This window comes from Ranitomeya imitator, chromosome 6 (genome assembly GCF_032444005.1).
Source record: "Ranitomeya imitator isolate aRanImi1 chromosome 6, aRanImi1.pri, whole genome shotgun sequence".
NCBI lineage: Eukaryota > Metazoa > Chordata > Amphibia > Anura > Dendrobatidae > Ranitomeya > Ranitomeya imitator.
The window spans coordinates 457,720,212-457,744,841 of NC_091287.1; the positions used below are offsets into that span (position 1 = coordinate 457,720,212).

Consider the following 24,630-nt stretch of genomic DNA (forward strand, 5'->3'; position numbering starts at 1 on the left):
AAACAAATACATGGCCCTCCTCTCAGAAAGAAATGGGAAATTAACCAGGAAGAAAAATAGAGTCATTTTTACAAACACATCTAAATAGTATAGTTCAGTCTATATTAAAATAATTCACTATTATATTCCCAATTAACTAACTAGACCAAAATGATGTATTTCAGATGCTCAGGATGAGTTTTGATCGGCGATCTATGATCAGTGATTCACAGTGTATCTAGTTATATCCAGAGAGGTATCTGAAAATGATCACCAGCAGTTTATTATCACAATGAATTATTATTTATTATTATCATAGCGCAATTTATTTTATGGCACTTCACTTGTGAAAATGGGAATACATAGCAAAAAACAAGTACAATAAACATGAACAAAACATATCACTGACTGATACAGGAGGAGAAAGTTATCTATAAAATCAGTATATTGATGGTGATATATCATTGATTTCAGTAGTTGACTATTTAAAATCATCAGGGTAACAATATCGGAATAAGTCCAAGCAAAAGCTAAAATTCCTCCCCCTCTTAAACATATCTTAGTTTCACAAATCAGAGATCTCCAGCACTCTCCTTTCCGACCCTCTGTGGTCCATCACTGACGAGCTTTTTTTTTTTATGATCCATTTGGGTCTCCGTTTCCAAATCATATTCCATGGTCACAACATACTGCTTGCCAATCGTGCCGGTGTTGGCCAACTGGCACAGAGCTACATTTCCCAAACCTGGGGTGGATGAGTAGCCTTACTCCTAGTAGAAGCTGAATTTTCTTTTTTTTGAGCACAGTTGCTTTGTAACAAAACAATGCTAAAGCAATAAAATATAATTTTAGCAAATTGACAGCGGATATGAAACCATATAGATATATATTAACACGATAGACACCTTACCCCGAGCAATGCCGTAGCTGCTTCTGCTATAGGATAGCCATTATACTTGTAAAATATGCATAGATCTTATTTATACTCTAGTCAAAAGATTTTAGTGAGCTAAAGACTGCCAATGCACAATGATAAACAGTATGGCGCATGTTTAGTACACGGTAGCAATCCACAAGGGTTCTTATTTTTATAAAATGGGTGATCCAACTCTAAACCTAGCAATGGTAATTAATATTAACACATAGATTAGAAAGCACCAAACACAAAGCTTAAGTGTTCATGATGTTTGACCGCATCAGCAGCACCGAGTTTCTGTGTGAGTTCCCTTTTTTTTCTGTATATTATTTATATTGTCAAATAGTTTGATTATTTTTTTGCTCTGTAAATATATATATGTATATACATATAAATTTATATTTGTACGATATTCGTTTCAGTAACTATCCTGAATGCTGCAAAGAACAAAAAAAAAAGCACAAATGCTACTTTTACATCATCACACATATCTACCAATAATTTTCTGAACTTCCCGATGTAGAAAGATTTAACAATGTTTCAATAATGTTTGTAATGTATTTTTTAAAGACAGCAAGTATACAAACATCACAATGATTGTCGGTAAGATCGTAGGTATTCATTGTATAGTTGCAGAAAGAGCACAAGGACCAGATGTTTTGTTGCATCATCTTTACAAGGTGTTCAGGTTAATGTTAGTAACTATCAATTATAAGGATGAGATCTTTGTTTACTCTGTATTACTGGAATCCAGCATGTTCCATTATAATTCAGCCATTCTGTCTGCTTCTTCATCCTTCCGGCCAAACGAACCAAAACGCTTTTCTTCTACTCGTCTTCATCCGCATCAACGTAATCTGCATTAGCTTCTTCTCAAATGAATCTAACAGCGCTTTTATCAATGTTTCCATTCTTGCTGCCTTTAATTTACAGGAAGAGGAAATGTGACTGTGTAATAAATAGAATGTTGATTACCTCCATACCAATCGTCCTTTGAATTCTGTATGCATGCATGTAATTGTTGAACATTTATGTCAAATGTCTGTACAATGACTGCATTACTTTCTTCATTTCAGTCTGAATGCATATGCAGGATAGAAATAAATGTATAAATGAATCATTTCTGTCTCATCTCAATTCTCTGTCATATGCATTAGCATTACACCATCATATCTGCGGTGCGTTAAAAGAAAATCATTTCCCACAACACATGGGATATTTGGTTGTCCAAGATCGGACAAAACTGGAGCAAAGATTGCTAAGGTTAGAAAAGAACATTACTTACCTCTTGACATTGTTACTTATCCCCTACTACTCCAATGTCATCTCTTCCTCTGCAACTCTTTGCTTTCCAGGGCTGCAGTGGTGACATTCCGACTACAATTCATGACCTTTACAGCCAATTTCTAGTCTACCGTGGTCACATACTGCAGACAGAACGTCGCCATTGTAGCCATGTAAAGACTATCGGAGAGTTGGTTCTGGAGCAACAGGTGCTTTAACAGGAAAGTAATGCTTCTTTTGTTATTTCATAGCATGTCTTTTTTTTTCCAATTTTGTCAGATACCAGACAACCCTGTAATTTGCAGCTAGTTTGAAATATGTGCTTTTTGCTGTTCAGTTAGCTTAACCCCTTCATGACCTTGGGATTTTTTGTTTTTCCGTGTTCGTTTTTCGCTCCCCTCCTTCCCAGAGCCATAACTTTTTTATTTTTCCGTCAATTTGGCCATGTGAGGGCTTATTTTTTGCGGGACGAGTTGTACTTTTGAACGACATCATTGGCTTTAGCATGTCGTGTACTAGAAGACGGGAAAAAAATTCCAAGTGCGGTGAAATTGCAAAAAAAGTGCAGTCCCACACTTGTTTTTTGTTTGGCTTTTTTGCTAGGTTCACTAAATGCTAAAACTGACCTGCCATTATGATTCTCCAGGTCAGTACGAGTTCATAGACACCAAACATCACTAGGTTATTTTTTACCTAAGTGGTGAAAAAAAATTCCAAACTTTGCTAAAAAAAAAAAAAAATTGCGCCATTTTCCGATACTCGTAGCGTCTCCATTTTTCGCGATCTGGGGTCAATTGAGGGCTTATTTTTTGCGTGCCGAGATGACGTTTTTAATGATGGCATTTTGGTGCAGATACGTTCTTTTGATCGCCCATTATTGCATTTTAATGCAATGTCGCGGCGACCAAAAAAACGTAATTCTGGCATTTCGAATTTTTTTCTCGCTACGCTGTTTAGCGATCAGGTTAATGCTTTTTTTTAATTGATAGATCGGGTAATTCTGAGCGCGGCGATACCAAATATGCGTAGATTTTATATTTTTTTATTGATTTATTTTGATTGGGGCGAAAGGGGGGTGATTTAAACTTTTATATTTTTTTTATTTTTTTCACATTTTTTTCAACTTTTTTTTTTAACTTTTGCCATGCTTCCATAGCCTCCATGGGAGGCTAGAAGCAGGCATAGCACGATCGCCTCTGCTACATAGCAGCAATCTGCTGATCGCTGCTATGTAGCAGAAATGGAGGTGTGCTGTGAGCGTTGACCACAGGGTGGCGCTCACAGCCACCGGTGATCAGTAACCATAGAGGTCTCAAGGACCTCTATGGTTACAATGGAGACGCATCGCCGACCCCCGATCATGTGACGGGGGTCGGCGATGACGTCATTTCCGGCCGCCCGGCCGGAAGCGGTAGTTAAATGCCGCTGTCTGCGATTGACAGCGGCATTTAACTAGTTAATAGGTGCGGGCAGATCGCGATTCTGCCCGCACCTATTGCGGGCACATGTCAGCTGTTCAAAACAGCTGACATGTCCCGGCTTTGATGCGGGCTCACCGCGGAGCCCTGCATCAAAGCAGGGGATCTGACCTCGGACGTACTATCCCGTCCAAGGTCAGATAGGGGTTAAATTATACTAAGATGGAAAGATACATTTTTTTAATATATCACTTTTACAAATGTAGGTTGGTAAAATTCTCTAGAAGTCTATTATACATGTGGACCTGATGCTATAAAAAAAAAATCTGATTTCAAAACCTTTGATACTGGACAAGATTGTATCCAATGAGCCATATATCTCTATTTGTGATACCAGTCTGCAGAGGGGATGTAATTAAGATTTTCTCATTAGTCCTCCACCTGCAGTTATCTGACTCAAGTTTGTTATTTGGAACCAAACTTCACATAAAAGTTTTACATTATGAATAACAAATTGTATTTCATTTCCTATTACACCACTATCGGCCCATCAGACAGCATTCATAATGTAATTTTAACCCCTTAAAGACCAGAGGTATTTTTGGTTTTGCATTTTCATTTTTTGCTCCCCTTCTTCCCAGAGCCATAACTTTTTTATTTTTTGGTCAAAATGGCCATGTAGAGATTGCTTTTTGTGGGACGAGTTGTACCTTTGAACGACACCATTGGTTTTACCATGTAGTGTACTAACAACAGCAAAATATATCCACCAAAGGAAGACCATGAAGGAAAATAACTACAACACCAAAAAACTGCCTTCACACAAGGTCAGTAAAAAAGAATAATTTTATTAACCAAACAACAAAGAAATATATATGCATATATAAAATACAGTGGGTATACACCTAAAGCACAGGAATAGGCGGGCTACCCAGGTATGGACCCCATAAGTAGTGGTATCATACTAATAACAACCAAACCATATTAATGCAAATAATCATTGTGCAAGTGACCAAGTACAAATATGTAGAAAATAGATTAGGTAAAAATGAATACTGACAGTGTATAATAGTACAAAATCATGATATAATTACCAAATGGGGCACTCCTGGAGGACCCAACACCCGACGCGCGTTTTGCACCGAAATCCTTCGTCTGGGGGTCATTTCGGGGCGAAACGCGCGTCGGGTGTTGGTGGGTTAATAAAATTATTCTTTTTTACTGACCTTGTATGAAGGCAGTTTTTTGGTCATGTAGTGTACTAGAAAATGGGAAAAAAATTCCAAGTGCGGTGAAATTGCAAAAATAAGTGCAATCCACACTAGTTTTGCTTTTTTACTATGTTCACTACATGCTAAAACTGACCTGCCATTATGATTCTCCAGGTCACTACGAGTTCATAGACACCAAACATGTCTATGTTTTTTTTTATCTAAGTGGTGAAAAAAACAAACTTTGTTAAGAAAAAAACAAATTGCGCCGTTTTCTAATACCGGTAGCTTCTCAATTTCTCATGATCTCAGGTGTTAGGTGTTGAGTTCCCACCACTGCACAGAGGGAATCTCAAACTATGTCCACTGCGGTCTCCCATTCTCCTCCAGCCGCAGTGGAACCTGCTCAGCGGAGACGCCGGTCCCAGTGTCTGGCTCAAGCTGGTACTGTGCGCTTGGTTACCGTTGCCTTTCCAGTCTCTGCCTTTGTAGCCAGCACTGATCAGCAGCGAGCAGGCCTTTCAGGGACTAAATCCTGCTTTTCTCATACTGAGCATGCCCACGGGACGACCTCCCATTGGAGGTCAGGGGTCACATGCTCAGGTCCTGTTGTGGCTCCTATTGGACCATCAGGAAGGTCCTGGAGCACTACTACTATAAAAGGTTCGCATGGCCACTCGGCCATGCGCTAGTATAAACTTGCTAACGTGTGTGTGGATGTATGCCTGTAGATGGATGAAAGCTCCGAATCATTCCCATCCCTAGTGTTATTGACTGTTTGCGAATGACAGTGCTATCCCACACAACTAGCACACGATACAGCGTCTGATAGCAGTGACCGCTAGTGCAGCACCGTGCGCTAATAGTGCGCTTACCTGGCCCAAATTTGGGTGGTTAGTGGCGTCCGCCAGAGCGGCACTGCACGCACTCTTATGCAGTTAATTCTTAGTTATGATTAATCTCTGACACCCCAGTAGCGCTGTCGAGTGCAAGAGGTCTAGAGGAACTCTTTCCCTGAGTCTTGGTAGAGTTCTGTGACTCTTTACTTGCGCTCTTTGAGCGGAACCACGGCCCTGTGACGCCATATAGTCTGTCATTACCAAGCAGCAGGTGTCTTTTCTGCACGGTGGACCCCGGACTGAGAACGCACCTAATATCCTCTCTAATTATTACTTGGTGCGTTCCGCCAGGCCTAACATTACACTAGCACCAGGGTCTGGCTTCTAATGATGGACGATCAGCGATTGCAATGATACATCCAGCAGCTGGAGGGTAGGTTGGCGGCTCTTGAGCGCAAAACCTCGGCCGTGGATGTCACTGCAGTCGCTGTTCAGGCTGCCAGCGCGGCTGCAGTCAGTTTGTCCACTGCCACGCCTGCTCCGACATTGTCCCATCTACCGTTACCGGATAAGTTTGCTGGTGACAGTAAGCTGTGTAGGGGATTCGTAAGCCAGTGAGCCATACATCTTGAGCTCCTGGCTGCATGTTTTCCCACGGAACGGGCTAGAGTGGGATTTATTATATCCCTTCTGTCGGGCAGAGCATTGGAGTGGGCAACGCCACTGTGGGAGTTTGACGATCATGTGGTGCAGAGTGCTCCAAGGTTCCTGGACACTCTGAAACAGGTCTTTATGGGACCTCGTGTCACCCATGATTCGGCGCTCCAACTGCTGGCATTGACACAGGGTTCATCCATGGTCAGTCAGTTTGCCGTCCATTTCCGGACTTTGGCATCTGAGCTGGAGTGGCCAGATAAAGTCCTTATTCCTGTGTTTTGGAAAGGACTGGCTGACCATGTGAAGGATGCCCTGGCCACTAGGGAGATTTCCACCACACTGCAGGAGTTAATAACTATATGCACTCGCATTGACCTCCGTTTTAACGAGTGAAGGTTGGAGCGAGTCCAGTGTTGGCAGAGTTTCTGGTTGGCACCTATCTTTGCAAAGCCTCTGGAGTCTCGAGTTCTGGCGTCCGAGCCCTATTAGGCCATGCAGTCTCGAGCTGCTCGAATACCCATGGTAATATCTGCCAGCAGTTAGGACATAATACCAAGAAAATCACCACAGCGGCAGGGAAACGACCGAGTCTAGTAACTGTAGGAGGAGGTTCACTAGACACAGCGGCGTTTTCCTCCAAATTGTCCTTTAAGGGGACAATTACTTTTGGCCCTTCCACTTTTGCGGTCGAGCTTTGTGTGGATTCCGGGGCGGAGGGAAATGTCATGTCTTCTGCCTTTGCCCAACGGCACGCAATACCCCTGATTATGCTAGCCAAACCAGTGACCGTAAGAGTGGTGAATGGGTCGATATTGTCCTCACAGATTACACACCAGACTATCCCGCTTACGTTATCTATGTCTCCATCCCATCAGGAGATCATTCCTGAGGGAATAGACGAGATTCTTCTTGGGATACCTTGGTTGCGTTACCACTCCCCACATATACAGTGGTCCTCTGGGAGAATTCTGGGATGGAGTAAATCTTGTGAGGGCAGATGTCAGAGGGAGAGCGTTCAGGTTGCCACTACGGAAATACCCGCACATCTTACATCACTCCCCAAACACTACTGGTCTTACGCGGACGTATTCTCCAAGAGAGCTGTGGAGACTCTTCCGCCTCACCGCCCCTATGACTGTCCTATTGACCTCTTGCCAGGGGCAGAGCCTCCTCGGGGACGTGTCTATTCCCTGTCTCTCCCGGAGATGGAGGCAATGTCACAATACATCCAGGAGAATCTGACAAGAGCATTCATTAGAAAGTCAGTGTCACCTATGGGGGCGGGGTTCTTCTTCGTGCAAAAGAAGAACGGAGAACTGCGTCCATGCATAGACTACAGGGTTCTTAAAGCCAACACCATTAAGAATAAGTACCCTCTGCCCCTGATATCTGAGCTCTTTGATAGGCTACAAAGGGCAAGGGTATTTACTAAGCTAGATCTGCGGGGTGCTTACAACCTGATTTGCATCCGTGAGGGTGACGAACAGAAGATGGCTTTTAATACCAGGGATGGGCACTATGAATATCTGGTGATGCCCTTTGGGCTCTGTAATGCCCCAGCCGTCTTCCCAGACTTTGTGAATGATATCTTCCAGGATATGCTCTCCACCTCGGTGGTAGTCTATCTGGATGAAATTCTCATCTACTCTCCAGATATAGATTCCCACCGGAGAGATGTTTGCAGAGTCTTCGACCTCCTATGGGCAAACTCCCTCTATGCCAAGTTGGAGAAGTGTGTGTTTGAGCAGGAGTCCTTGCCCTTCCTGGGCTATATCATCTCAGCCCGGGGATTAGCTATGGATCCTGCCAAGCTACAAGCAGTGATGGACTGGCAGGAACCTCATTATCTCAAAGCGGTGCAGCGCTTTATGGGGTTCATTAATTATTATCGCCAGTTCATTCCCCATTTCTCAACTTTGGTAGCTCCCTTGGTAGCCCTCACCAAGAAGGGTGCAAATCCCAAATTGTGGTCGGAGGAGGTCTCCAAGGCTTTCTTATCTGTTAAGTCCCATTTTGCTAGCGCTCCCATTCTTCATCATCCAGATGTAGATAAGCCCTTCATTATAGTGGTGGACGCCTCATCCGTCGGTGCTGGAGAAGTCCTCTTTCAAAAGGACGCTCAGGGTCGGAAACATCCTGGCTTCTTTTTCTCCAAGACCTTCTCTCTGACGGAGAGGAATTATTCCATCGGCGACAGGGAGTTGCTATCAATGAAGTTGGCCTTTTCTGAGTGGAGACACCTCCTGGAGGGGGCTCGCTTTCCCTTCCAAGTTTACACTGACCACAAGAATTTGATGTTTTTGCAAAGAGCCCAGTGGCTAAATTCTCGCCAGGCTAGATGGTCTCTGTTCTTCTCCCGGTTCCACTTTACCCTTCATTTCCTATCCAGGGAGAAGAACATTTGCGCCGATGCTCTCTCCCGCTCTGTGGTGTCATCAGAGGAGGAGGAGGAGCCTCGGCTAATTGTCCCCTATGAGAGACTGAGAACTGTGGCCCCGGTGTCGCTGGAGTCTGTGCCCCCGGGCAAGACTTTCGTGCCATCTAATTTACGTCTCTCTTGTGCTCACTCATCCAGGGTGGGTGGACATTTCGGGATCAAGAGGACATCAGAGCTTTTGGCGAGGACGTACTGGTGGCCGCATATGGCCCGTGACATCGGAGACTATATTCGGGCGTGTGTCTCCTGCACCCAGAATAGGTCTACTCGACAATGACCTGCTGGGCTACTTTACACCCTGCCGGTGGCAGACAGGCCCTGGGAGATGGTCGGCATGGACGTTGTGGTAGGCCTACCCAAGGCCTGTAGCTGCACCGTCATTTGGGTAGTTAACGGACCATTTCTCTAAAATGGTGCATTTGGTGCCTCTCCCACGGTTACCTTCTGCACGGGCTTTGGCGGCATTGTTTATTAAGCATATTTTCCACCTACACGGTATGCCACACAAGATTGTCAGTGACCGGGGTCCCCAGTTTGCGCCTCGGTTCTGGAGAGAGCTTTATCGCCTACTTAGCATAGAGCTGAATCTCTCTTCAGCATACCATACCGATATGAATGGGTTGGTAGAGAGGGCCAACCAAACCCTGGTCACATACCTACGACATTTTGTTTAGGCGAGGCAGGATGATTGGGCATCCTTGCTACCGTGGGCGGAGTTTGCCTTAAACAATGTCGTAGTCGACTCCACTGGTCAGACCCCATTCCTCCTTAATTACGGCCAACATCCGCAAATTCCTGTGCCCATGCTCGTGTCTTCCGCCGACTCTAGGGTGGCAGACTGGGCAGTGGAAGCACGGGACATCTGGGACCGCACACAGGATGCCATCTGGGCCTCCAAGGAGAGAATGAGGGTCTCCGCCGATGCACATCGGCGCCCCGCTCCGACCTTTGCTCCTGGAGATCTAGTGTGGCTCTCCACCCACAATATCAGGCTGCGAGTTGAGTCCACTAAGTTTGCGCCTCACTACTTAGGGCCCCTCAAGGTTCTGGAACAGGTTAACCCTGTGGTATACCGTCTGGCTCTTCCTCCATGCCTGGGTAACGCCGACACCTTTCATGTGTCCCTCTTAAAACCCATTTATATGTCCCGGTTTTCAGAGTCATCTGCCTGGACATCGGGTTTGTCCACTGACAAGTACGAGGTGAATTCTATCTTAGGGTGCAAGGTGGTACGTGGCAAAAAGTACTATCTGGTGGACTGGAAAGGGCACGGCCCAGAGGACAGAACCTGTGGACCACATTCGGGCTCCGCTGCTCATTGCAGCCTTTGAACGTACCGAGGCCCAGGGAGGGGGGCCCTAGAAGGGGGGTAATCTCGAACCATGTCCACTGCGGTCTCCCATTCTCCTCCAGCTGCAGTGGAACCTGCTCAGCTGAGACATCAGTCCCAGCGTCTGGCTCAAGCTGATATTGTGCGCTTGGTTACTGCTGCCTCTCCAGGCTATGCATTTGCAGCCAGCACTGATCAGCAGCGAGCAGGCCTTTCAGGCACTAAGTCATGCTTTTCTCATACTGAGCATGCCCACGGGACGACCTCCCATTGGAGGTCGGCGGTCACATACTCAGGTCCTGTTGCGGCTCCTATTGGACCATCAGGAAGGTCCTTGATCGGTACTTCTATAAAAGGTTTGCATGGCCGCTCGGCCATGCGCTAGTATAAATTTGCTAACGTGTGTGTGGATGTATTCCTGTCGAGGGATGAAAGCTCCGAATCATTCCCATCCCTAGTGTTGTTGACTGTTTGCGAATGGTGGAAGCTACCTAGCGCCTGACAGTGTTATCCCACACATCTAGCACACAATACTGTGTCTGTTAGCAGGGACCGCCAGTGCGGTGCCGTGCGCTAATAGTGCGCTTACCTGGCCCAAATTTGGATGGTTAGTGGCGTCCGCCAAAGCGGGGCTGCACACACTCTTGTGCAGTTAATTCTTAGCTATGATTAATCTCTGACATCCCAGTAGCACTGTCGAGTGCAAGAGGTCTAGAGGAACTCTTTCCCTGAGTCTTGGTAGAGTTCTGGGACTCTTTACTTGAGCTCTTTGTGCAGTACCACGGCCCTGTGACGCAACAGGGTTCGCTTCCTTCATACCGGGTGAAGCTAACCCTTGTGTGTATTCACATTATACCGCGATATAGTCCGTCATTACCGAGCAGCAGGTGTCTTTTCTGCACGGTGGACCCCAGACTGCGAACGCACCTAATATCCTAATTATTATTTGGTGTGTTCCGCCAGTCCTAACATCGCGCTGGGTGGGGGCTTATTTTTTGCGCACCGACCTGACGTTTTTATCATACCGTTTTGATGCAGACACGATCTTTTGATCGGCCGTTATTGCATTTTAATGCAATGTCGCAGAGACCAAAAAAAGTAATTCTGGCATTTTGACTTTTTTTCTCGCTATTCCGTTTAACGATCAGGTTGATCCTGTTTTTATTGATAGATCTAGTGATTCTAAATATGTGTAGGTTTGATTTTTTTTTATTGTGTTATTTTGAATAGGGCAAAAGAGGGGTGATTTGAACTTTTATATTTTTTATATTCATAAAAACATTTTTTTTCAACTTTTGGCATGCTTCAGTAGTCTCCATAGGAGACTAGAAGCTGCAATAATTTGATCAGCTCTGCTACATACAGGTGATGATCACGTCACCTGTATGTTGCAGAATTACTCACTTGCCGTGAGCGCCGACCACCGGGTGGCACTCATAGCAAGCTAGGGGAAATAATGGTATGCACTCAGATCGGAAATACTCGAGGTGCTGGTAAGACAGACCCGAAGGCCCGAACAGTTATATAAAAAAAATACCGCACTCAGACTTGATGTGATGCAAAAAGGTTTTTCAACACATTTATTGTAGCCAAAAAAGAGGTAGTCATAGAAATATAGGAACAGATGTGTTCAAATCAGACCAAACCCAACGTTTCGACCCACCAGGGTTTTACTCATGGGGTTGCTGGGGAGATAAAGAAACAGTGTAAACAGTGTAAATAGCTGATAATGGTATGGCCATAATACACAAAGTACAGTGAAGGAGGGTCAGACAATAAATAAAATATCACCAAAATATATACATAAATGGAACAAGTACAAAGACATAAAACCAAATATAAACACTATATACACTAGAAAAACATGGAAGTTACTAATGAGGTTCAAGCAAGGTGTAGATGGATTTGGCAAAGTATATCCAAGAGGGGGGGGGGTAAAAGGAAGGGAAAGAAAGGTGGACAGCGAAGGTTGCGGAGAGAGATGATTACCTTGGTTTCCAGTGATATGTACATATACGGCAACTAAAGGAAGCAGAAGGGCAACTTCTCTAGTGCGAGTCCTGTCTCTGTGATAAACAAACCAGCGTTATAAAGAAGTCCCAACCGTAGGTAGCTGAAGGGGGGATAGAGGGTGGGAAATCCCAATGGAGTATAATGATGACGTACCCAAGTATGTACTATAATGAACAGACTATGTAATATAATCAAGTTAAATATACCTGTAATGTCTAGGGAGGGCGCTCCAGTGTCGAAGTACTCGACTGCACAGTGTTGAAGTAAGTGGTAAGTAGATTATATGTCTAAGGGAACTTAGTCTTACACACCGTGGTCCTGAAACACGAAGGAGCCATATAAGGTATACAAATTGGGATATGTAATGGGAAATGGGCAGGGTGGGGGGAGGGTGTTTACCTAAGGTATACTGTAGCAGTGGTGCCGGGTACGGTCCAAAAGGGTATACGGGAGATGGTAGATCTACATGCCCTATTAGATGTAGCCGGACTAAGCGTTCTGGAAAAATATGAAAATAAAGGAGGAAGCCTGTATGAATAGAGTGGAGTGTGAGATGCTGCGTATAGTAAATGTATCACATACGGTACCTGAATAGTCCTGTAGAGACGGCGCACTAATGCCAAGTAGGTTAAGCCTCAATAGAGTGATGGTGGATGATGGACAGTTGAGTCCTAAAGTTCCTGTGGAGCCTGGAGTACTGGACCTAGAACGATGTTATGTAGGGTGAGGGTCGGTGGATGAGAGACCCATGGTGGCGCAACGCATGGGGGCAGTATAAACACCTGTGGGGTCCCAGGCTAGCCGTGAAATAAGGCGGTGGAGCAGTAGCTCCTGCTATGTCTGGAGTACTAGACCTGAAATAAGGTCGTGCACAAAGAGCAATGTGGGTGGGAGACCAAAGGTGGCGCAGCGCAAAGGGGCGGCATAAAAACCTGAGAGGTCCTGGGTTCGTTGTGAGAAGAAGAGGTAGAGAGAGAGAGAGATATTGTGGGCATGCTCAGTGTGTTAAAAACGGATTCGGTCGCCGGAAATGTTCTTTCACACATCAGTTCCGTGCATTTATTGCCGGAAACGTCCCTTCAGGCTTTTTCGCCGGACACAAAAAACGTTGCACAATCCGGCAGTAATACAACTCTATGGGGAAAAAAACGGATCAGGCATCAGAAAAAAACTGATCCAGATTGTGCCTGAAACTGCCGGATTGTGCCTGAAACCAAAAACCTGATGTGTGAAAGCAGCCTTATACTCCATACTCCTCTTTTCCACAGTATCCTGAAAGCTAAGGAACCTACTAATTAGCATACAAGAAGGGGCACTGGACAGTCTCACATGAAACAGTGGCTCATTTCCCTTGGATCTACTGAAGAAAGCAATACTTGCACAGTGAACAAGTCTGTATGATCATGTTCACACACCACCAAGAAACCTGAAGACACAAAAGAGAATAGTAAAACCAAAAACACTCAGTTTGAAAAAATGTTGCAGTAATCCGCAAGTGCTAGTAAAAGATGTAAAAAACAGGGTATTTGGTTGATACGTTTTTTGCAAAAAATGTATACTAAGCTGCTCTACCAATCTTCACGGTATACCCTTATCAGAGCAGTCCTAACTAATGTATGCAATGCCTATCTGATGTATTTAAAAACCTGATCATCTGTATATAACCTGTGTGAACAGGGTTCAGAGAGGAAAAATCCATGTGTGCATACAGGGTAGAACAGCTATTGTGCAGATAGCCCAGGAGGAGTGGTGGAACTCCCCAGTCTTGTAGACACAAGAGAACAATTATGGAAACAGGAACACATGGGCTACTTGCACAGTGAACAAGTCTGTATGATCATGTTCACACACCACCAAGAAACCTGAAGACACAAAAGAGAATAGTAAAACCAAAAACACTCAGTTTGAAAAAATGTTGCAGTAATCCGCAAGTGCTAGTAAAAGATGTAAAAAACAGGGTATTTGGTTGATACGTTTTTTGCAAAAAATGTATACTAAGCTGCTCTACCAATCTTCACGGTATACCCTTATCAGAGCAGTCCTAACTAATGTATGCAATGCCTATCTGATGTATTTAAAAACCTGATCATCTGTATATAACCTGTGTGAACAGGGTTCAGAGAGGAAAAATCCATGTGTGCATACAGGGTAGAACAGCTATTGTGCAGATAGCCCAGGAGGAGTGGTGGAACTCCCCAGTCTTGTAGACACAAGAGAACAATTATGGAAACAGGAACACATGGGCTACTTGCACAGTGAACAAGTCTGTATGATCATGTTCACACACCACCAAGAAACCTGAAGACACAAAAGAGAATAGTAAAACCAAAAACACTCAGTTTGAAAAAATGTTGCAGTAATCCGCAAGTGCTAGTAAAAGATGTAAAAAACAGGGTATTTGGTTGATACGTTTTTTGCAAAAAATGTATACTAAGCTGCTCTACCAATCTTCACGGTATACCCTTATCAGAGCAGTCCTAACTAATGTATGCAATGCCTATCTGATGTATTTAAAAACCTGATCATCTGTATATAACCTGTGTGAACAGGGTTCAGAGAGGAAAAATCCATGTGTGCATACAGGGTAGAACAGCTATTGTGCAGATAGCCCAGGAGGAGTGGTGGAACTCCCCAGTCTTGTAGACACAAGAGAACAATTATGGAAACAGGAACACATGGGCTACTTGCACAGTGAACAAGTCTGTATGATCATGTTCACACACCACCAAGAAACCTGAAGACACAAAAGAGAATAGTAAAACCAAAAACACTCAGTTTGAAAAAATGTTGCAGTAATCCGCAAGTGCTAGTAAAAGATGTAAAAAACAGGGTATTTGGTTGATACGTTTTTTGCAAAAAATGTATACTAAGCTGCTCTACCAATCTTCACGGTATACCCTTATCAGAGCAGTCCTAACTAATGTATGCAATGCCTATCTGATGTATTTAAAAACCTGATCATCTGTATATAACCTGTGTGTTCTTTTGTGTCTTCAGGTTTCTTGGTGGTGTGTGAACATGATCATACAGACTTGTTCACTGTGCAAGTAGCCCATGTGTTCCTGTTTCCATAATTGTTCTCTTGTGTCTACAAGACTGGGGAGTTCCACCACTCCTCCTGGGCTATCTGCACAATAGCTGTTCTACCCTGTATGCACACATGGATTTTTCCTCTCTGAACCCTGTTCACACAGGTTATATACAGATGATCAGGTTTTTAAATACATCAGATAGGCATTGCATACATTAGTTAGGACTGCTCTGATAAGGGTATACCGTGAAGATTGGTAGAGCAGCTTAGTATACATTTTTTGCAAAAAACGTATCAACCAAATACCCTGTTTTTTACATCTTTTACTAGCACTTGCGGATTACTGCAACATTTTTTCAAACTGAGTGTTTTTGGTTTTACTATTCTCTTTTGTGTCTTCAGGTTTCTTGGTGGTGTGTGAACATGATCATACAGACTTGTTCACTGTGCAAGTAGCCCATGTGTTCCTGTTTCCATAATTGTTCTCTTGTGTCTACAAGACTGGGGAGTTCCACCACTCCTCCTGGGCTATCTGCACAATAGCTGTTCTACCCTGTATGCACACATGGATTTTTCCTCTCTGAACCCTGTTCACACAGGTTATATACAGATGATCAGGTTTTTAAATACATCAGATAGGCATTGCATACATTAGTTAGGACTGCTCTGATAAGGGTATACCGTGAAGATTGGTAGAGCAGCTTAGTATACATTTTTTGCAAAAAACGTATCAACCAAATACCCTGTTTTTTACATCTTTTACTAGCACTTGCGGATTACTGCAACATTTTTTCAAACTGAGTGTTTTTGGTTTTACTATTCTCTTTTGTGTCTTCAGGTTTCTTGGTGGTGTGTGAACATGATCATACAGACTTGTTCACTGTGCAAGTAGCCCATGTGTTCCTGTTTCCATAATTGTTCTCTTGTGTCTACAAGACTGGGGAGTTCCACCACTCCTCCTGGGCTATCTGCACAATAGCTGTTCTACCCTGTATGCACACATGGATTTTTCCTCTCTGAACCCTGTTCACACAGGTTATATACAGATGATCAGGTTTTTAAATACATCAGATAGGCATTGCATACATTAGTTAGGACTGCTCTGATAAGGGTATACCGTGAAGATTGGTAGAGCAGCTTAGTATACATTTTTTGCAAAAAACGTATCAACCAAATACCCTGTTTTTTACATCTTTTACTAGCACTTGCGGATTACTGCAACATTTTTTCAAACTGAGTGTTTTTGGTTTTACTATTCTCTTTTGTGTCTTCAGGTTTCTTGGTGGTGTGTGAACATGATCATACAGACTTGTTCACTGTGCAAGTAGCCCATGTGTTCCTGTTTCCATAATTGTTCTCTTGTGTCTACAAGACTGGGGAGTTCCACCACTCCTCCTGGGCTATCTGCACAATAGCTGTTCTACCCTGTATGCACACATGGATTTTTCCTCTCTGAACCCTGTTCACACAGGTTATATACAGATGATCAGGTTTTTAAATACATCAGATAGGCATTGCATACATTAGTTAGGACTGCTCTGATAAGGGTATACCGTGAAGATTGGTAGAGCAGCTTAGTATACATTTTTTGCAAAAAACGTATCAACCAAATACCCTGTTTTTTACATCTTTTACTAGCACTTGCGGATTACTGCAACATTTTTTCAAACTGAGTGTTTTTGGTTTTACTATTCTCTTTTGTGTCTTCAGGTTTCTTGGTGGTGTGTGAACATGATCATACAGACTTGTTCACTGTGCAAGTAGCCCATGTGTTCCTGTTTCCATAATTGTTCTCTTGTGTCTACAAGACTGGGGAGTTCCACCACTCCTCCTGGGCTATCTGCACAATAGCTGTTCTACCCTGTATGCACACATGGATTTTTCCTCTCTGAACCCTGTTCACACAGGTTATATACAGATGATCAGGTTTTTAAATACATCAGATAGGCATTGCATACATTAGTTAGGACTGCTCTGATAAGGGTATACCGTGAAGATTGGTAGAGCAGCTTAGTATACATTTTTTGCAAAAAACGTATCAACCAAATACCCTGTTTTTTACATCTTTTACTAGCACTTGCGGATTACTGCAACATTTTTTCAAACTGAGTGTTTTTGGTTTTACTATTCTCTTTTGTGTCTTCAGGTTTCTTGGTGGTGTGTGAACATGATCATACAGACTTGTTCACTGTGCAAGTAGCCCATGTGTTCCTGTTTCCATAATTGTTCTCTTGTGTCTACAAGACTGGGGAGTTCCACCACTCCTCCTGGGCTATCTGCACAATAGCTGTTCTACCCTGTATGCACACATGGATTTTTCCTCTCTGAACCCTGTTCACACAGGTTATATACAGATGATCAGGTTTTTAAATACATCAGATAGGCATTGCATACATTAGTTAGGACTGCTCTGATAAGGGTATACCGTGAAGATTGGTAGAGCAGCTTAGTATACATTTTTTGCAAAAAACGTATCAACCAAATACCCTGTTTTTTACATCTTTTACTAGCACTTGCGGATTACTGCAACATTTTTTCAAACTGAGTGTTTTTGGTTTTACTATTCTCTTTTGTGTCTTCAGGTTTCTTGGTGGTGTGTGAACATGATCATACAGACTTGTTCACTGTGCAAGTAGCCCATGTGTTCCTGTTTCCATAATTGTTCTCTTGTGTCTACAAGACTGGGGAGTTCCACCACTCCTCCTGGGCTATCTGCACAATAGCTGTTCTACCCTGTATGCACACATGGATTTTTCCTCTCTGAACCCTGTTCACACAGGTTATATACAGATGATCAGGTTTTTAAATACATCAGATAGGCATTGCATACATTAGTTAGGACTGCTCTGATAAGGGTATACCGTGAAGATTGGTAGAGCAGCTTAGTATACATTTTTTGCAAAAAACGTATCAACCAAATACCCTGTTTTTTACATCTTTTACTAGCACTTGCGGATTACTGCAACATTTTTTCAAACTGAGTGTTTTTGGTTTTACTATTCTCTTTTGTGTCTTCAGGTTTCTTGGTGGTGTGTGAACATGATCATACAGACTTGTTCACTGTGCAAGTAGCCCATGTGTTCCTGTTTCCATAATTGTTCTCTTGTGTCTACAAGACTGGGGAGTTCCACCACTCCTCCTGGGCTATCTGCACAATAGCTGTTCTACCCTGTATGCACACATGGATTTTTCCTCTCTGAACCCTGTTCACACAGGTTATATACAGATGATCAGGTTTTTAAATACATCAGATAGGCATTGCATACATTAGTTAGGACTGCTCTGATAAGGGTATACCGTGAAGATTGGTAGAGCAGCTTAGTATACATTTTTTGCAAAAAACGTATCAACCAAATACCCTGTTTTTTACATCTTTTACTAGCACTTGCGGATTACTGCAACATTTTTTCAAACTGAGTGTTTTTGGTTTTACTATTCTCTTTTGTGTCTTCAGGTTTCTTGGTGGTGTGTGAACATGATCATACAGACTTGTTCACTGTGCAAGTAGCCCATGTGTTCCTGTTTCCATAATTGTTCTCTTGTGTCTACAAGACTGGGGAGTTCCACCACTCCTCCTGGGCTATCTGCACAATAGCTGTTCTACCCTGTATGCACACATGGATTTTTCCTCTCTGAACCCTGTTCACACAGGTTATATACAGATGATCAGGTTTTTAAATACATCAGATAGGCATTGCATACATTAGTTAGGACTGCTCTGATAAGGGTATACCGTGAAGATTGGTAGAGCAGCTTAGTATACATTTTTTGCAAAAAACGTATCAACCAAATACCCTGTTTTTTACATCTTTTACTAGCACTTGCGGATTACTGCAACATTTTTTCAAACTGAGTGTTTTTGGTTTTACTATTCTCTTTTGTGTCTTCAGGTTTCTTGGTGGTGTGTGAACATGATCATACAGACTTGTTCACTGTGCAAGTAGCCCATGTGTTCCTGTTTCCATAATTGTTCTCTTGTGTCTACAAGACTGGGGAGTTCCACCACTCCTCCTGGGCTATCTGCACAATAGCTGTTCTACCCTGTATGCACACATGGATTTTTCCTCTCTGAACCCTGTTCACACAGGTTATATACAGATGATCAGGTTTTTAAATACATCAGATAGGCATTGCATACATTAGTTAGGACTGCTCTGATAAGGGTATACCGTGAAGATTGGTAGAGCAGCTTAGTATACATTTTTTGCAAAAAACGTATCAACCAAATACCCTGTTTTTTACATCTTTTACTAGCACTTGCGGATTACTGCAACATTTTTTCAAACTGAGTGTTTTTGGTTTTACTATTCTCTTTTGTGTCTTCAGGTTTCTTGGTGGTGTGTGAACATGATCATACAGACTTGTTCACTGTGCAAGTAGCCCATGTGTTCCTGTTTCCATAATTGTTCTCTTGTGTCTACAAGACTGGGGAGTTCCACCACTCCTCCTGGGCTATCTGCACAATAGCTGTTCTACCCTGTATGCACACATGGATTTTTCCTCTCTGAACCCTGTTCACACAGGTTATATACAGATGATCAGGTTTTTAAATACATCAGATAGGCATTGCATACATTAGTTAGGACTGCTCTGATAAGGGTATACCGTGAAGATTGGTAGAGCAGCTTAGTATACATTTTTTGCAAAAAACGTATCAACCAAATACCCTGTTTTTTACATCTTTTACTAGCACTTGCGGATTACTGCAACATTTTTTCAAACTGAGTGTTTTTGGTTTTACTATTCTCTTTTGTGTCTTCAGGTTTCTTGGTGGTGTGTGAACATGATCATACAGACTTGTTCACTGTGCAAGTAGCCCATGTGTTCCTGTTTCCATAATTGTTCTCTTGTGTCTACAAGACTGGGGAGTTCCACCACTCCTCCTGGGCTATCTGCACAATAGCTGTTCTACCCTGTATGCACACATGGATTTTTCCTCTCTGAACCCTGTTCACACAGGTTATATACAGATGATCAGGTTTTTAAATACATCAGATAGGCATTGCATACATTAGTTAGGACTGCTCTGATAAGGGTATACCGTGAAGATTGGTAGAGCAGCTTAGTATACATTTTTTGCAAAAAACGTATCAACCAAATACCCTGTTTTTTACATCTTTTACTAGCACTTGCGGATTACTGCAACATTTTTTCAAACTGAGTGTTTTTGGTTTTACTATTCTCTTTTGTGTCTTCAGGTTTCTTGGTGGTGTGTGAACATGATCATACAGACTTGTTCACTGTGCAAGTAGCCCATGTGTTCCTGTTTCCATAATTGTTCTCTTGTGTCTACAAGACTGGGGAGTTCCACCACTCCTCCTGGGCTATCTGCACAATAGCTGTTCTACCCTGTATGCACACATGGATTTTTCCTCTCTGAACCCTGTTCACACAGGTTATATACAGATGATCAGGTTTTTAAATACATCAGATAGGCATTGCATACATTAGTTAGGACTGCTCTGATAAGGGTATACCGTGAAGATTGGTAGAGCAGCTTAGTATACATTTTTTGCAAAAAACGTATCAACCAAATACCCTGTTTTTTACATCTTTTACTAGCACTTGCGGATTACTGCAACATTTTTTCAAACTGAGTGTTTTTGGTTTTACTATTCTCTTTTGTGTCTTGAAGAAAGCAATAGTACATCTGGCATAATTAAGAACAGTTCACCCCATGCACAAGTGACCGGATTTTCCTCACTGACGCTGAGTCGTCAGTTTCTAATCTAGTTTTTCCAACTATATCTTTTTAGCCTCTTAACATTCTATCTTGGGTTATCATCCTTGTGTTCTTCCATTTTCATAGTAGAGGAAACTGCTTTAATAAGCTGTACTTCCAGAGAAAACATGGGCTTTCCCATATTATTATAAGTATCTGAGGAAAAGGAATCTGAGTCCAAATTTATTCATTAAATTAATATTTCTAATATTGATTCCAGGACAGAAGTCAGAGTCAGAACCTTATCGTGCAGGAGAGGAACAAGGGCAATCCACCTTCTTGGTGAAGAGCTTAATAGTATTTTCTACTTCCTTCTTAACAACAATTTTAATGAATGCAAACACAGTGGAGATTCTTCAGCTAGTATTTTTTATTAAAAGTCAAACAGATTTTTCTGTTATGGTATGAGTAAGCTTTCTATTGCAGTTTTCGAAGGCAAATTTCCCTCGTAATCTATTTTTTGAAGATGTGCAAATCTCTAACTGAAGGGACACACCCCTAAAATCATGCCCAAAGTCACAGCCACAGGCCGATGTCCTACTTGCAACTGCAATGAAAGAAACTCGCACAAGTCTCTCGCCTCAATACCTGGGACTGCTGCCGGCGGTTCGGACCGGAGCGAAAAGTTGCATAGAAATACATGCAGCCGCACACTTCGGTCCCAAGTTCCGGCGGCAGTGTCGGGTATTGAAGCGTGAGTTTCTCGCACTGCAGTTGCAAGTGAGACACCGGCCACAAGCAGTGCCTTTCCTCCATAAAAATGCAGATATGTAAACATTAACTTAAGGAAGACATGAATACTTAAAAACAAAAATGCTTTTTCACGTGCTTGGGATGGGTACCTCAAAGAAGGTCTCTTTTGCTACTCTAACCCAAGGGCAGCTATGGCTTGGGGGAGCAAGAGAGATAATATGCTGTACAAAACAATCCACAGGAGGGAGAAAAAAAACTGGTGGCGAAGAGCCAAGAGCTCAATATTTTCCTGGAGAGTGCCACTTTAGGTCCTAACTGGACAGAATTCGGTGTCTGACATCCTCTCCTACCTCATTTACGGATTCCCACTGTTGTGAATTCTGTGGCAGAGCTCCCTCCTGTGGTCACAAGTGGTACTTCGGCTGATTCTCTCTGTGATCTTCTGTTGGTGGAGGGAAGTGGTACTGCGGCTTCTGAGTTTCCTCCCTCAGGTGATCTGGTGAGGTCGTTAGGTGCTTCTCTACTTAACTCCACCTAATGCTTTGATCCTGGCTTCCTGTCAATGTTCCAGTGTTGGACTTGCTTTTCCCTGGATCATTCCTGTGGCCTGCTGCTCTGCATAGCTAAGTTCTTCTTTGCTATTTGTTTGCTATTTTTTCTGTCCAGCTTGTCTATTTTGTTGCTGGAAGCTCTGGGACGCAAAGGGTGTACCTCCGTGCCGTTAGTTCGGTACGGAGGGTCTTTTTGCCCCCTTTGCGTGGTTTTCTTTAGGGTTTTGTGTAGACCGCAAAGTTGCCTTTTCTATCCTCGCTCTGTTAAGAAAGTCGGGCCTCACTTTGCTGAATCTATTTCATCTCTGCGTTTGTCTTTTCATCTTAACTCACAGTCATTATATGTGGGGGGCTGCCTTTTCCTTTGGGGTATTTCTCTGAGGCAAGGTAGGCTTATTTTCTATCTTCAGGCTAGTTAGTTTCTCAGGCTGTGCCGAGTTGCATAGGCAGAGTTAGGCACAATCCACGGCTGCCTCTAGTGTTGTTTGGAGAGGATTAGGAATTGCGGTCTGCAGAGTTCCCACGTCTCAGAGCTCGTTCTATGATTTTGGGTTATTGTCAGATCACTGTATGTGCTCTGACCGCTATGTCCATTGTGGTACTGAATTGCCTTTCATAACAGTACAGGAAGCCCAAAGTACTAATGATTTTCAATAGAGGGAAAAAAGAAGTTCTGAGACCATTTTTTTTTCTTTGCACTGTGTTTTGCCTTTTTTTTCCCCTAGACATTTGGGTGGTTCAGTACACAGGTGTAGCGATGGACATTGGAAGTCTGTCTTCATTTGTGGATCAGCTCTCGGCAAGAGTACAAAAGATTCAAGACACTATTGATCAGAAATCTATGTTAGAACCAAGAATTCCTATTCCTGATTTGTTTTTTGGAGATAGAACTAAGTTTCTGAGTTTCAAAAATAATTGTAAATTATTTCTGGCCTTGAAACCTCGCTCCTCTGGTGATCTAGTTCAACAGGTTTTGATTGCTATTTCTTTTTTGCGCGGCGACCCTCAGGACTGGGCATTTTCTCTTGCGCCAGGAGATCCTGCATTGAGTAATATCGATGCGTTTTTCCTGGTGCTTGGATTGCTGTACGATGAACCTAATTCAGTGGATCAGGCAGAGAAAAATTTGCTGGCTCTTTGTCAGGGTCAGGATGAGATAGAGGTATATTGTCAGAAATTTAGAAAGTGGTCCGTGCTCACTCAATGGAATGAATCTGCGCTGGCAGCTATGTTCAGAAAGGGTCTCTCTGAAGCCCTTAAGGATGTCATGGTGGGATTTCCTATGCCTGCTGGTTTGAATGAGTCTATGTCTTTGGCCATTCAGATCGGTCGACGCTTGCGTGAGCGTAAGTCTGTGCACCATTTGGCGGTATTACCTGAGCTTAAACCTGAGCCTATGCAGTGCGATAGGACTTTGACCAGAGTTGAACGGCAAGAACACAGACATCTGAATGGGCTGTGTTTCTACTGTGGTGATTCCACTCATGCTATCTCTGATTGTCCTAAGTGCACTAAGCGGTTCGCTAGGTCTGCCACCATTGGTACGGTACAGTCAAAATTTCTTCTGTCCGTTACCTTGATCTGTTCTTTGTCATCGTATTCTGTCATGGCATTTGTGGATTCAGGCGCTGCCCTGAATTGGATGGACTTGGAGTATGCTAAGCGTTGTGGGTTTCTCTTAGAGCCCTTGCAGTGTCCTATTCCATTGAGAGGAATTGATGCCACGCCTTTGGCCAAGAATAAGCCTCAATACTGGACCCAGCTGACCATGTGCATGGCTCCTGCACATCAGGAGGTTATTCGCTTTCTGGTGTTGCATAATCTGCATGATGTGGTCGTGTTGGGGTTGCCATGGCTACAAGCCCATAATCCAGTATTAGATTGGAAATCCATGTCGGTGTCCAGCTGGGGTTGTCAGGGGGTACATGGTGATGTTCCATTTCTGTCAATTTCGTCATCCACCCCTTCTGAGGTTCCAGAGTTCTTGTCTGATTACCGGGATGTATTTGATGAGCCCAAGTCCGATGCCCTACCTCCGCATAGGGATTGTGATTGTGCTATCAATTTGATTCCTGGTAGTAAATTCCCAAAAGGTCGACTGTTTAATTTATCCGTGCCTGAGCACGCCGCTATGCGCAGTTATGTGAAGGAATCCCTGGAGAAGGGGCATATTCGCCCGTCGTCGTCACCATTGGGAGCAGGGTTCTTTTTTGTGGCCAAGAAGGATGGTTCGCTGAAACCTTGTATAGATTACCGCCTTCTAAATAAGATCACGGTTAAATTTCAGTACCCCTTGCCATTGTTATCTGATTTGTTTGCTCGGATTAAGGGGGCTAGTTGGTTCACCAAGATAGATCTTCGTGGTGCGTATAATCTGGTGCGAATCAGGCGAGGAGATGAATGAAAAACTGCATTTAATACGCCCGAGGGTCATTTTGAGTATCTAGTGATGCCATTCGGACTTGCCAATGCTCCATCAGTGTTTCAGTCCTTTATGCATGACATCTTCCGAGAGTACCTGGATAAATTCCTGATTGTGTACTTGGATG

At 43.2% G+C, this 24,630-nt stretch overlaps 1 long non-coding RNA gene across 1 annotated transcript; it reads right to left on the reverse strand.

Annotated features, from left to right (window-relative positions):
• Positions 1–12,060: 12,060 nt before the first annotated feature.
• On the reverse strand, positions 12,061–12,547 carry LOC138641463 (uncharacterized). Its single transcript, XR_011313856.1, has 3 exons — positions 12,484–12,547; positions 12,291–12,402; positions 12,061–12,137 (listed from the first exon to the last, which is right to left on the reverse strand). It is a non-coding gene; the product is annotated as an uncharacterized lncRNA (long non-coding RNA).
• Between the last annotated feature and the right edge of the window lie 12,083 nt (positions 12,548–24,630).